This window comes from Cetorhinus maximus, chromosome 3 (genome assembly GCF_964194155.1).
Source record: "Cetorhinus maximus chromosome 3, sCetMax3.hap1.1, whole genome shotgun sequence".
Taxonomy (NCBI): Eukaryota; Metazoa; Chordata; class Chondrichthyes; order Lamniformes; family Cetorhinidae; genus Cetorhinus; species Cetorhinus maximus.
Genome location: NC_135881.1, coordinates 137,385,678 through 137,398,836, shown reverse-complemented (window position 1 = coordinate 137,398,836; position 13,159 = coordinate 137,385,678). Strand labels below are relative to the sequence as shown.

Sequence of the window (13,159 nt, the reverse complement as noted above, 5' to 3'; positions counted from 1 at the left end):
TTGGACATTGTGCCATTAATTCAGCCAGGGATTGTTAGCACAGTTTGTGACTCACTACATTGTAGCCATGCTATACAGCAGCTATCAGTTTGGGATTGCTATCTGCTTATAATCATGTGAGCCAATTGTACAGTTATGCTGTGGGCCTCACCTTAGTATCTGGTCAGAAAGTGGAGCTGTGTGCACACAGTTTCACTCAAGAGGCCTCCAAATACTAGTTGGGAGGTGAATTTCTATAGGGATTCTCTCACCTGTTTGGTGGGAGAACCACAGAATTTTATTTTTATGGGATGTCAGTTTCCGGGGCTCTTCTGCTGAACATCCAGCAGGCAAGTGAATAGCCTCCACAGAAATTTGCCCATTTAATGTTAGCACAACCTCACTGATACAAAGATTGCTATATATTGGGACTTTTAAGATTCAAACTACCTTCATAAAATTGTTCAACACCATCATCTCAAGGACTGCAATGGTTTAAGAAGGTTGCAACACCACCTTCTCAAGACAGCTGGGGCTGAGCTATAAATGCACCATTGCCCACATCCCAGGGAAAATAATAGCAACATTAAAAAAAAAATTTAAATGACATTTATTTTACTGTCAATTTTTTTTACATTCAAAATAAGTTGGTCAGTTTATGGGTGAAGCTGGTGTGGAAGAGTCAGCTCCTCATTGAGCAAAGTCACTCAGTTATTAGGGAGGCCAATTATTCAATCTATTTAATCTTGGGTTGAATGGAGTCCACCACTGAGCAAATTTGCTTGGTCTGCGGAAGAAATAAGCTTGATGTGGTTTAGATTATTTTTATTCCATTTGTTATGATTTTGTGTTTTCCTTTTATCGATAGGTTAGATGAGAACATTTCCAACTAGGGTCTCATGGGTGGAAGCTATTATACTTCAATAATATAGTTCACATCTTACAATTGACATAAATATTTTGATGAAGAGGCAACAAAAAATGGCTCATATGTTATAAAACGTGTTTTAGAGTGTTTCGGATTACATAGAATTTACAGCACAGAATTAGGCCATTTGGCTCATCTGGCCTATGCCTGTGTTTATGTTCCTCATGGCCAGGACTTTTCCTATGGCGAGCCAAGCTGGGCGGGCGGGGGCGGGTGTGGAGCCAATCGCCGCCCCCCGATCGACTCTGTACTGCCATTTTACGCAGGTGGGCCAATTAAGGCCTGCCCAGCGCATTACGCAGCTGGTAGCACTTCAGCGCTACCTGTGCAGGCAGGTGGAGGAGGGAGAGTCGGGGCCAGCGCTCTTTTGCACATGCGCACGTAAGAGCGCAGCAATCTCCCTGAGGCACGGAGCTTCCTCAGGGAGATTGAATGGATATTAAAATTACTAAATAAAAGGTGTAAAAATTCATTTAAACATGTCTCCTCACGTGACTGTGTCACATGAGTGGAGACATGTTTTTATATTTATGAAAATGAATTTATTAATTTAATAAAAGCTTCAGGAAACCTCATACCGCTCATGGATGAGGTTTCCTGAAAAATGCGAAGGCCGTTTGGGCTTTCCACCTCCTCGCCAACCTTAAGGTTGGAGGTGGGTGGGGGCAGCATTCTCAAGTGGCTCAATTGATTAATGGCCTTCATAGGCTGTTTACATTTCGGCGGGTGCGCAGCCGACTCTGGTGCACGTCCGCCGTACGAAATATTGCGATGGTGCGCAATGATGTCGGGACGCATGCCCGACGTCATTGCGTGTCATTTTACACATCGATGTGTCGGGCCCGCCCTGCCCCCCCACATGCCAACCAGAAGATTCTGCCCCATGACCCCTCCCACTCCTCTCTTCTAACCCTATCAGCGTATCATTTTATCTTTTTTACCTCATGTATTTATCTAACTTCCCCTTAAGTCTCCTTAACTGGATTGGCTTTGTCTCTGACATTCCAGCCAAACAAAAGTCTCTTTCTCCACCCTGTCTTCCCCCCCTCCCCCCACCCCACCCACATTATTTCAATAGCTATGTAAATTTACCCATTGAACAGCTACAGACCAAAAGGGCCCAAGACTTCATTGGCAGTGGGTGTTAAGTTAGTTGAGGTGATGGTATGGTCACATAACTAATGATCACTTCAGTGAGATGCCACATGGCTCCTGGCACCAAGTTGATGCCTTCAGGAGATATGGGGATGAAATTGACAAAAAAAAACCAAAATTATTCAAGCCTATGAACTAAGATTGATCAAGTTGCCTCTGAATTCTATTTGCTTGCTTAAAGTATTTACTATGAAAACAATATTTGTATCCCATATCATTAGTAAACCATCACACATCCATATCTTGCTGTAAGAAAGCACTAAATCCCACATTATTAGAAAATACAGCTAATTGTCAATAGTTTCAAAAATGGGACCCTGGCAGTTATAATGCGAAGAGTGTGATTTTCTTGAATCTGGGCCCAGGCTCAGTTCCAGTGTCTTATCTAGGCTCAGTGAATATAGGAAAAGTGGGTGGTTTGAGCGCACACCTGTAAAAGAAACCTTTGGATTTTCGTTCCATTTAAATGAATGGGAGAAAAATCATGCAGGCTCATTTATAAAGGTATGATGTGACCTGTCTGATTTTCCCAGGTTCACTGCACTTAAACAATCCCTGCCCAGACCCAGGAAAACCTGTCCTTAAACCTCAACTTGTTGTTACATTCCAACTGTTACAATTAACCCTCAAAGGGAATCACTTTTTATTAAGAAAGCTATTTAGCTGTGGTCAAAACCCTTAGTTATTTGGAATGTTTAAAATGGCATTTTCTTACATTATGCAATCATACTCCACTTATCTCTTCCTTAGCTTTTAGCTGTCCAGTTGATTAATGGTTGGGGGGGATATTTGTCATACTTTTGTAAGACTCTTCCTAAAGTGTGTCACACAATTTAGTTTGGGTATGTTGCCCTGCATTATACTGGGGTTACTGAACCAGAGCCAAAGAATACTTATTAAACATATCACAGTATTTTGGTGCTACTTATCCTTAGACGTTTTAAACAGGACTAAGTAACTGCATGGTAGGCCTGGTTTGTGTCATGAAGGTTAAAGTCCTCATCTACAAAAGAATGCTGGTCAAAATGTATCCTACTAAAAGAGATGTGCAGCATTGTGGTTACAGCTATGTCACGCTTTAAGGAACATGCCACCATTTAATTTTGTGAAATAGTAAACAATAAAAGAGATGTGACCCGAGTGTCATTTAAGAGATAGTGTGATTCCATGATGGGTGAATCATTGGGTTTCTGTGCAAGGATGAGCTACAAGTGCCGAATCACCCGCTTGATCTTTTAGAAATATTGGCACAAAAGTAAATGATGTGGACATTATTTTGCTTGCACTAAATTTAAGCCACTTCATCTTCACCAATATTCTTTTGAACCCATTCGACTTTCTCCCACGTCTGAAAATGTAACCCTGCCCAAGTGACAACAGTCAAGTGTGAGCCAAGACATTTTAGTCTCGGCATGGTATTGAATTGCTGACAGATACACAGTGGAGCCCAATCCTTTTCTCGTTACTATGTGCAGACACCTTCCAGCAAGGATCACAGGATAGTGATCAAGAGACAGAATCCTGGCTGAATGTTTCCCTCTGCCTGCCTACCTCGGGTTACTGAGTAATTTTGTAGTGGCTGAGCCACTTGCAGACAACTAAATCAGTGAAGACCAAGGCTTGAACCTGTGAATTTCTTGGACCATAAGGCTCACCACCATAATCAGGTAGTGAATTCCCACTAAGCCATCAAGAGAGCTAAGTTTTATGCATATTGACCTGGACAGAAGTTTTTGTATTGATGGAATTGAATGACAGGTTTTGCCCGGAAGTAGCTTTATTGGGAGTGTCCTACATTAACAATCTAAAAATGTCTGTCATTGTTCCTTTTCCATCACTGGACATTTTCTGTTCAGTGGAAGGGCGTAGAATTCAAGTGGGCGGAGCTGGCATTTTGACTGATGGAGGAACAAGCGGTCCTGTGTGCATGGATAGTGTTTCCTGCTGAAATTTTGAAAGAGCCTGGTGGGCTGCCAAAGAAGCTTAGCTCATAGAGCAAATGCTTTCCTTTTAATTCTGAAAAATGTATTGGCCTTTATTGCCACATTTCTCCTGTAAGGGGCTGCACTTTCTTCACCCAAAGGACAGCTTGGAAGTAAGTTAGTGCACAGCAGTGGCAAAGAGGCACAAACACAGGCATAATGGGCCTTATGGCCATCTCCTGTGATGTAATTGCTGTGATTCAATTACTGAGCCTCTCCGCAGTCAGCTAAAAGGAAATGTGAGGCACACCTACAGTCTTCCTCTCTCCCTCCCTCCTGCATTGAGACGTCTTTGTAAAGTTTAGCAGCTCTATCCAGCAGTCGAGCCAAGACCTAATTGGACTCCTGATCACGGCCAAGTGTGCTCGAACTTACAACCAGATGAACATGGAGCAGGAGTAGGCCACTCGGCCCTTCAAGCCTCCTCCACCATTCAATAAGATTGTAATCTTCCGCCTACCACTGGTAACCTCTCACCCCCTTGTTAATCAAGAATCTATCTAGTTCTGTCTCAAAAATATTCAAAGGCCCCGTTTTCTATCACCTTTTGAGGAAGAGAGTTCCAAAGACTCACAACCCTCTGAGAGAAAAAAATTCTCCCCATCTCTATGTTAAATGAGTGACCCCTTATTTTAAAACTGTGACCCCTAGTTCTAGATTCTCCCACAAGAGGAAACATCCTCTCCACATCCACCATGTCAAGACCCTTCAGGATCTTAAAGGTTTTGATCAAGTCACCTCTTACTCTTCCAAAGTCCAGTGGGTACAAACCTAACCTGTCCAACCTTTCCACATAAGACAACCTGCCCACTCCTGGTATTAGTCTAGTAAACCTTTGCTGAACTGCTTCTAACGCATTTACGCCTTTCCTTAAATAAGGAGACCAGTACCATACACAATATTCCAGATGTGGCCCCACCAATGCCCTGTACAACTGAAGCATACCCTCCTTATTTTTGTATTCAATTCATCTCTCAATAAACTAGAACATTCTATTAGCTTTCCTAATTACTTGCTGTACCTGCATTTTGTGATTCATGCACTAGGACAGCCAGATCTCTCTGCATCTCAAAGCTCTGCAATCTCTCACCATTTAGATAAGAAGCTTCTTTTTTATTCTTCCTGCCAAAATGGGCAATTTTGTCCACATCTGTCCACATTATACTCCATTTGCCAGGTCTTTGCCCACTCACTTAACCTAGCTATGTCACTTTGTCGCCTCCTTATGTCCTCTTCGCAACTTACTTACCTACCTATCTGGTATGGGTGCTCAAAGATTCTGCTGCTTGTGTAGTTGGTTGGGGCAGAGTCATTTGGATTTGTGTGTATTTCTGACTTCAGTCTGCTCAAGCATAATACTTCAACAGACGGAGTTTTAACCCCAAAAATGGCGCATTTATGTTGGGTGGAATGTTACAATCTAAAAAATATGAATCCCGACCCTACTTGGATTCAATTTGCTCACTTCTTTTCTAATAGAGGTGGACAGGTGGCGGGCAACCAAACCGTTTGCAGGAGTTGGGCTGGCAATTTAAAAATGCCTCATCTTTGACAACCACTTTAAATTTAACCCTGGTCGACTGCGCTTTCCAGGCCTCAGGAAACCTGGCGACTATAGGGAGGCAAAGACATCTGGATCCAGTCAAATCTTCAATCTGCCTCTGGCCACCAATCTTCCTGAAACCCAGGCTCTGATCTGTCACTCACCTACCACTGACCTCCACTGACAGCGACCTCCCTGATGTTACCTGGTTTCATATCACAATCAGACCCTACTTTAACTTCCTTGATCTTCCCTGCCTCCGGACTCTGACCTTCCTCCCCCTTCTCCTCGCGCCCCACACCGCCACCCCGCCCCCCCCACCGCCACCACCCACCTTCCCCCCCCCCCAGCCCCCCATCCCAGAAGCTTCCCAATCTTCCCTCGCTGCTCACTGCTTCTTGGCTGCAGCCTGGTGCCAAAGGCCTACTCATCCAACAACCAGCCTGCCTCTCAACCTGGCTGCTTGTGGCTGAGAAACAGAGGCTGAAAATGCTAATCGGGTTGTGTGTGAGTATGTCTTCTCTTTATTGTGAAAATATGTAGGACCTATTTAGTGAGGACTTCTGGCAAGCTCTACCCATTACTCTTAATTGAATTGAGGGTACTTGTTTTAAGAGGAAACTTTGTATATGCTTTTCCGTGATGTACAATAAAACTAGGTCAGCCCCTCCTGTGTCTAAAACTGGTGCAATGTTGATAATGCTTCCTAATGAAATCTGGAAGGAACCTAGTGCATTGCCAGAAGACCCTGGTTTATATACCCACATGGGGCATTGTACTGTGTCCTCTATAACTTTCAAGTGAATCATGAGGTTTAATTTTTTTTAATTACTCCTTTTTTTTAATCAAAGACACTTTTTCTCCCCCTTTTGTCCACAGGCTAGTATTGGCAGCTTAGGCTCCCTCAATCTGCATGTTCTTTTTTAAAAAACCTCTCCCGCATCTTCATCAAGTTTTCAGATTTCCTTTCAGGTTCTGCCATCTTACTTCACATCTTGCCTCTGTGCTGCCTCTTCTTTATTCACTCTTGTTCACCCATTTACCTCTCTGTTCATATCTCCCCTCTGAGTTTTTCCCTCTCTAATTCCTTTTGTCAGTCTCCTAATCCCTGACTGCTTGTCTCTGAGTGCTTGATATTTCCATGATTCCTCAAGTCTATCCTTTCCTTCCTGCACGTCAGTAAATAGACATTTCACTGTCTCAATTTCAACTGCAGTTTCTCTCATGACATTGGAATCAGTAATAAAATACAGAAAGGTGCTGACCTAGATGTAGATGGGACTATTCTCATTCTTTCACCCAACAGTGAACTTGAAATGGCTGTCTGACAATGGCAGTTTGCCTTTTTTTCAGGCACAGAAAGAAATAAATCTGACAACCTAGTGCCTGCTATATGGCACCGATGAAAAGTGGAGTGATTAAAGGATTTCATCAACTATAGAAGCAAAAACTCCCCTTCCCTCATGTAGGATATTAGACCTGATAGAAATGTTGTAGATTACTAAGGGAAAGATTTGTTTGTGTTTATGAAATGCATTCAGCAGGAGAATGAGAGTGGTGGGTGGAGAAGAAGCAGTTCAATAACATTTAAAAATGGTTGCCAAGGTTATCCAGGCCAGGGAAAGTATGCTATGTGAAGTTGTACAGATTTTTGCCAGACCATATGTTTCTGTGAATATGTGCTCTTGTTCACTTTCAGATGTCTACATATGATTTTGCATGCCAATGTTCATGAGAGCGCCCGTGCGTATTTGTGTAAATTTAAATACATGTATCAAAGTACGAGGCTCACATCTCTACTTCTTTTCTGTTCCTGAAGAAAAGACATTCAATCATTGAGCATGTGTGCAGGGAGGTGATTTTATGATCCTCATTCTTGTCTTCAAACCCTTCCATGACCTTTCCCATTCTACTTCAGAGATCTTCTGCAGCCATGTGTTCCTATGAGCACCTTCAACTCCTCTGACACTGGCCTGCAGCTTGTTTCTCATTCTTTGCTGATTGCTTCTTCAGTTCCAGTCCCGTGGAACTCACTCCCTTAAAACACCTCCACTTCATCATCTCCCTTGATGCTTGCAGAGTCATCCTGAAGTGATAAGAAAAGGAATGATATAAATAAGCCTCATGATTCAACTGACTTACCACCAATGGATTCAGTTAAGCCACAGGTTTTATTTTTTATTGTTCCTTTTGTCTATTGAAAATGTCTTTCCTCCCTTTTTTTTGGCTATGGCCCGGCCCCAACAATTAGGCTCCCTTTGCTCTTTTCTATAATCTCCACATGAAACTTCTCTGGTTCTGCCTCAATACTCTTCCCTTTTTCATTTCTTCTTGATCACCCATTTACCTTTCACTCCCTGTCTTCTCTTTGGCCTTCTTTCACCCTTTCACACTTCTGGTTGGTGTCCATTCTTTGCCCAATGACCTGTAAAATGCTCTGAGACAGGTTTCTACATATTAATGAAAGCCATAAAAAGGAGAATTTCCATTTATATAGCAGCTTTTCCAAATTAAGCACTTCACAACCAATTAATTACTTTGGCATACTTATAGGCAAATACAACAGACAATCGCACATTGCAAGATCTCACAAGCAGCAATGAGATAAATGACTAGTTACTATTTTAGTGATTTTGGTTGGTAGATAATATTAAACGTGTTACGATCAGGCGAGGAGGGGTTGAATGGCCCCCCTCTTTTCCCTCTCCCCATTTGACCACAAGGATTTTATTTAAACAGATATGCTTGCCAATTCTGTGAGTGTTTAACAATTTATTTGTTGTGGCCATAAAATACATGATCAGACAGTTTTTTTTTTAGTTTTTTAAAAAGAAAAGATAGTTTTTATTGTACTTAACTTAGTCTGAGTAAAATAATAAAAAAGCACTCCCACATTCACACACACACAAACTCGAAGTTCAAATGGATACAAATAGATTACAGAGTGGGGAGGACAGATTAAGTAATTTAGAGTCCAGTAAAATTAAAGGAGTTTACGGCTCTTGAAGAATGGTGACTCTGTTGGCTTCAGGCTGAACTCGGTGGTCCTGCTGCTTCTGGCATCAAGGCAGTTTCAAGCTGTAGATAGACAATTTATCTCTTCTTCTGGAGACAGTAATGTTGGGTTAAGCTCTTTTCAAGATCTCTGCTTGCATCACCTGGACAGTCAAGATCAGCAGACAGGATTCAAAAACTTGTAATTTGGATGGTGAGAGAGAGAGAGAGAGAGAGAGGGAAAAAAAGGAACCCGCTCAGGTTTTTGTTCCTTCAGAGTCTCAGTTATTAGTTCAGTTCTGCAGAGAAAGCAGGTGCGTAAAACACAAAGAAGAGTAGGTTTGTCACATGACCTTCTCTCGTCCAATTGCCGGTGATCTAAATAAGGTCATAGCTAGTGTATTCCAGTTGTAACTTGATTAGGCCATGGCTGTAAATTCCTCTCAGCCAGGGTCCCATTGTCCCAAGTGATTATAGCTGATGGCTCCAGCCACTTTAGTACCCAGATTATTGTCTGGATGCTTTGCTAATGGGATAGGAGATGGCCCCCATACACCCTTTTTCATTGTTCCCATGGCTTTGCGGACATGATGTATCCATTTCAATGGTTGTTTTGGAATGTAGATAATACAGTGATGCAAATGTGTAGCCATCTTTGACTATGATCGCAAGTCACTGGATTGTGGCTTTAGTCGTTTTTTTTAAAATCAATTAGAATTTCCAGCCAGCAAATTCAAAAAGCATTTTTTAAAATCCAAAACATGGTTTCACAACAACCACGACGCCAGGAAAACTTCCCAGATCTTTTTCAAGTCGTGCTATGGGTCCTTTTATGTTCATCTGACAGGGCAGATGGAGTCTCAGAATATATCTCACCCAAAAGTCAGCCTAAAAGATTGCTCAAATCTTAAAGTGGGACTTGAACCCACAACATTCTGACTCAGAGACATGAACGCTACACTGAGCCACAATGCCAGTTAAAATGTTGGTGTGTATCTATTGAGTATGTGTATCTATGCAGTAAACATAAGTGTATATGTGTGTGTGCCTCTCTGGGTCTATATACCTGTCTATATATGTAAGTAGAGGAGATGCATGTGATCCAGCAAACCTCAGAAACTTTCCAGTCATTCAGGAGGTTTCCATTTTCCAAACTTACACTAAAATGTATTCACCAGTGGCTGGATTGGTAAAAATACTTAAAAGCTGAGTATTTGAAACTTTATACAGATTGATGTGTGATGCATTGACACAGCGTGGATTGTTCTGGAATTCAAAACTGGTTTCTGAGGTTTTTGTTTTGGAAGGGGATTTTGACCAACACAGCTGCGTGGAATCAGGTAAGGGGAGTTTAGATTTTCCCATTCTTTGAAGGTGGTGCAGTTCTAAAAGAATGCCACTTCTTTCATTTAAAGAGTGTTTCCTAAAGGCTGAACATTCATCGGGACAGACTGGCTGGAGGCTCCCAGCTAGGCCGCTGTCTTTCTTGTAGTTGGGGTGGCAGGGTTTCACAACACGTTTCCCTCTGCAAACGTATGTTTGCCAAAAAAGCAAACTTTAAAACAAAATGCCCAGTATGCATGGAGCTGAATGTAGTAATGAAGAAAGCAGCTTTTGGAAGGAGTGTATCTGATTCATTTTACAGATTCTCATCTACATTGGAGGCCAAAGGATTACTGCCAGCTTCAGGTCAGAGTGAACAAAATCCAGTCTCCAGCTGGCAGTACTCAAGGCTACATTAATGGCAGACTTGAGCCCAAATCCAGAATTCCTGTACTTGTTTTTCCTGCAGCTTTTTTTTTAATGGAATCTGATACAGATCTTTATGGAGTTCAACATCACACTTTCCATTCCTTGAACATTCTGCTTACTCACCCCACTACGTTAGGATGCACTGTGGAAGGTTCTTAAAATGTATTTCCACCAGCTGATCTTTCATGGCACCGCATATCGGAAGCCGAACTCAAGTGCTACATTCAGGTCATGTTGGATTAGAGGGTGTGGGGAATAACTGGATCCAGGGAGTGGGAATAGAGGGAGATGAGGCATAGGATATAGGAGGTGGATGAGGTTGGTGAGGGGGTGGTGGGGGAGCTGAAGGATGCTTGAATGACTAGTGAATAATAAATAGTTTCCCAGGACCCAGGAGTGAGGGAAAACATCACAGCTGACTGCAGTAGCTTGGCAGCATTATTGGCAGCCACATCTGCTAGTAGGGAAGCTGATGAAGCATTTGGGTAGAAATGGTGCATTTTGCCAACACAAAGGGCAGGGTTTTTCCTCCAAGGGCAGGAAACAAAAGTGGGGACTGTTTCCTGAATTCAGCCCTGGGGAGATAAGCAGTCGCTCGTTGGGATTTTGACTTGGGTACGCCCTTAACTGGCATGGAGACAGGTTTCCTACCCAATTAAGGGTGGAAGATGGGTTCTTGAAGCTGGAGGGTCAATCTGAGGCCTTCCAGCTTGAGAAGAGAAGCAGCCTGCAATGGATTGTAAGTAACTGGGAGAGGGCTTCAGCATGGAGATGCCCTCTAATCAACTTTTTTCAAAAGTTTAATTAAAAACAACAGATACAGCAGCACCCCTTTTAGGGCAGCCTTTAGCTGCAGCCATACCCAGGCAGGGAGGGCCCCTAGGCCTAGAGTACTGGCCACTCAGCCTGCTGCTGGATGCCTGCCGCCAGGCAGTTAAACTGTCCCTCTCTGGTTCAGGAAACTGGAGGCAGACTCAACATGGTTTTGTGAGAGAGAAATAATGTTTAACTAATTTAATTAACTAATTGGGTAAATGGTTGGCAGGATGCAATGAGTGGTGTGCCACAGGGATCAGTGCTGGGGCCTCACCTTGTACAATTTATATAAATGACTTGGATGAAGGGATAGAAGGAATGATTGCTAAACTTGCTGATGGCACAGAGATAGGTAGGAAAGTAAGTTGTGAAGAGGATGTAAGTCGGCAACAAAGGGGTATAAATAGGTTAAGTGAGTTGTCAAAGACCTGGCAAATGGAGTATAATGTAGGAAGATATGCAATTGTCCATTTTGGCAGGAAGAATAAAAAAGAAGCATATTACCTAAATGGGGAGAGCTCTGAGATGCAGAGGGGTCTGGGTGTTCTAGTGCATGAATTGAAGAAGGCTAGTATGCAGGTATAGCAAGTAATTAGGAAAGCTAATAGAATGTTACTGTTTATTGTGAGGTGAATTGAATACAAAAGTAGGGAGGTTATGCTTCAGTTATACAGGGCATTGCAGGCGAGACCATGTCTGGAGTACTGTGTACAGTATTGGTCTCCTAATTTAAGGAAGGATGCAAATGCATTGGAAGCAGTTCAGAGAAGGCTAATACCTGGAATGGGTGGGTTGTCTTACGAAGAAAGGTTGGACAGGCTGGGCTTGTATCTGTTGGAGTTTAGAAGAGTAAGAGGTGACCTGACTGAAATATATAAGATCCTGAGGGGTCTTGACAGGGTGGATATGGAGAGGATGTTTCCTCTTGTGGAAGAATCTAGAACTAGGCGTCAATGTTTAAAAATAAGGGGTTGCCCATTTAAGACAGAGATGAGGAGATTTTTTTTCTTTCAGAGGACCGTGAGTCTTTGGAATTCTTTTCCTCAAAATGTGGTGGAAGCAGAGTCTTTGAATGTTATTAAGGCAGAGCTAGATAGATTCTTGATAAGCAAGGAGGTGAAAGGTTATCCGGGTAGGAGAATGTGGAGTTGAGGTTACAATCAGATTAGCCATGATCTTATTGAATGCGGGACAGGTTTGAAGGGCCGAGTGGCCTCCTCCTGCTCCTAATTCGTATGTTCATATGTTCTTCCTCATCCATCTGCTGCTGATATCCCATCTGTGCCTTTCTTACCTCTAAATTAACTCTCCCAAAGCATTCCTGACCACTCTCCAAGGTTCTTCCCTCCGTAAACTTGAGTTTGTCCAAACTCTGCTGCCCATACCCTAATTCACACCAAGTCCTGTTCACCCAATACTCCTCTGCTCTATCACTTATATTAGTGTAATCGGTTAAAAAGGATTTCAAAATTCTCATCCTTGTTTACAAGTTACTCTCTGGTCTTGCCCCTTTCTATCTCTGTAATCTCCTACAGCCACACAGCCCTCGGAGGTATCTGTGCTCCTCCAATTCTGGCTACTTCAGCATTTCCAATTTAAATTGATCCACCCGGTGCCTTCAAAGCAGCTCTGAATTCCCCTCTTAAACCTTTCTCCTTCTTTCCCTCTTTTTCTAAAAAACAACCCTTTTGCCCAAGCTTTGGTCATCTGCCACAATATCTCCTTATATGGTTGGTTGTGTAGACTGAAACACTTTGGGATGGTTTACTATGTTAAAGGAGCGATATAAAGACAGGTGGTTATTGTTTGGCTACCAATGTTCTGACATTAGCGTTCTCACAGCATTCAGTGCCTAGGCCAGCGCCACTGTGATAGATTTGTAACTCTTTAACAGATTTGAAAAAAAGGGTGAAATTGATCAACGCTAGTAGCGCAAAATGAATTGATACTGCATCGGCGGCTCATTTTACACTGCGCTTGATTTCTTGCCCATTGACTACCATACAAAAG

The 13,159-nt window shown here is 42.6% G+C and overlaps 1 protein-coding gene across 4 annotated transcripts in view; it reads left to right on the top strand.

Annotated features, from left to right (window-relative positions):
• Positions 1-13,159, top strand: part of LOC144678935 (RNA-binding motif, single-stranded-interacting protein 3) — a 1,591,210-nt gene that overhangs the window by 898,909 nt on the left and 679,142 nt on the right. The window lies entirely within an intron of this gene.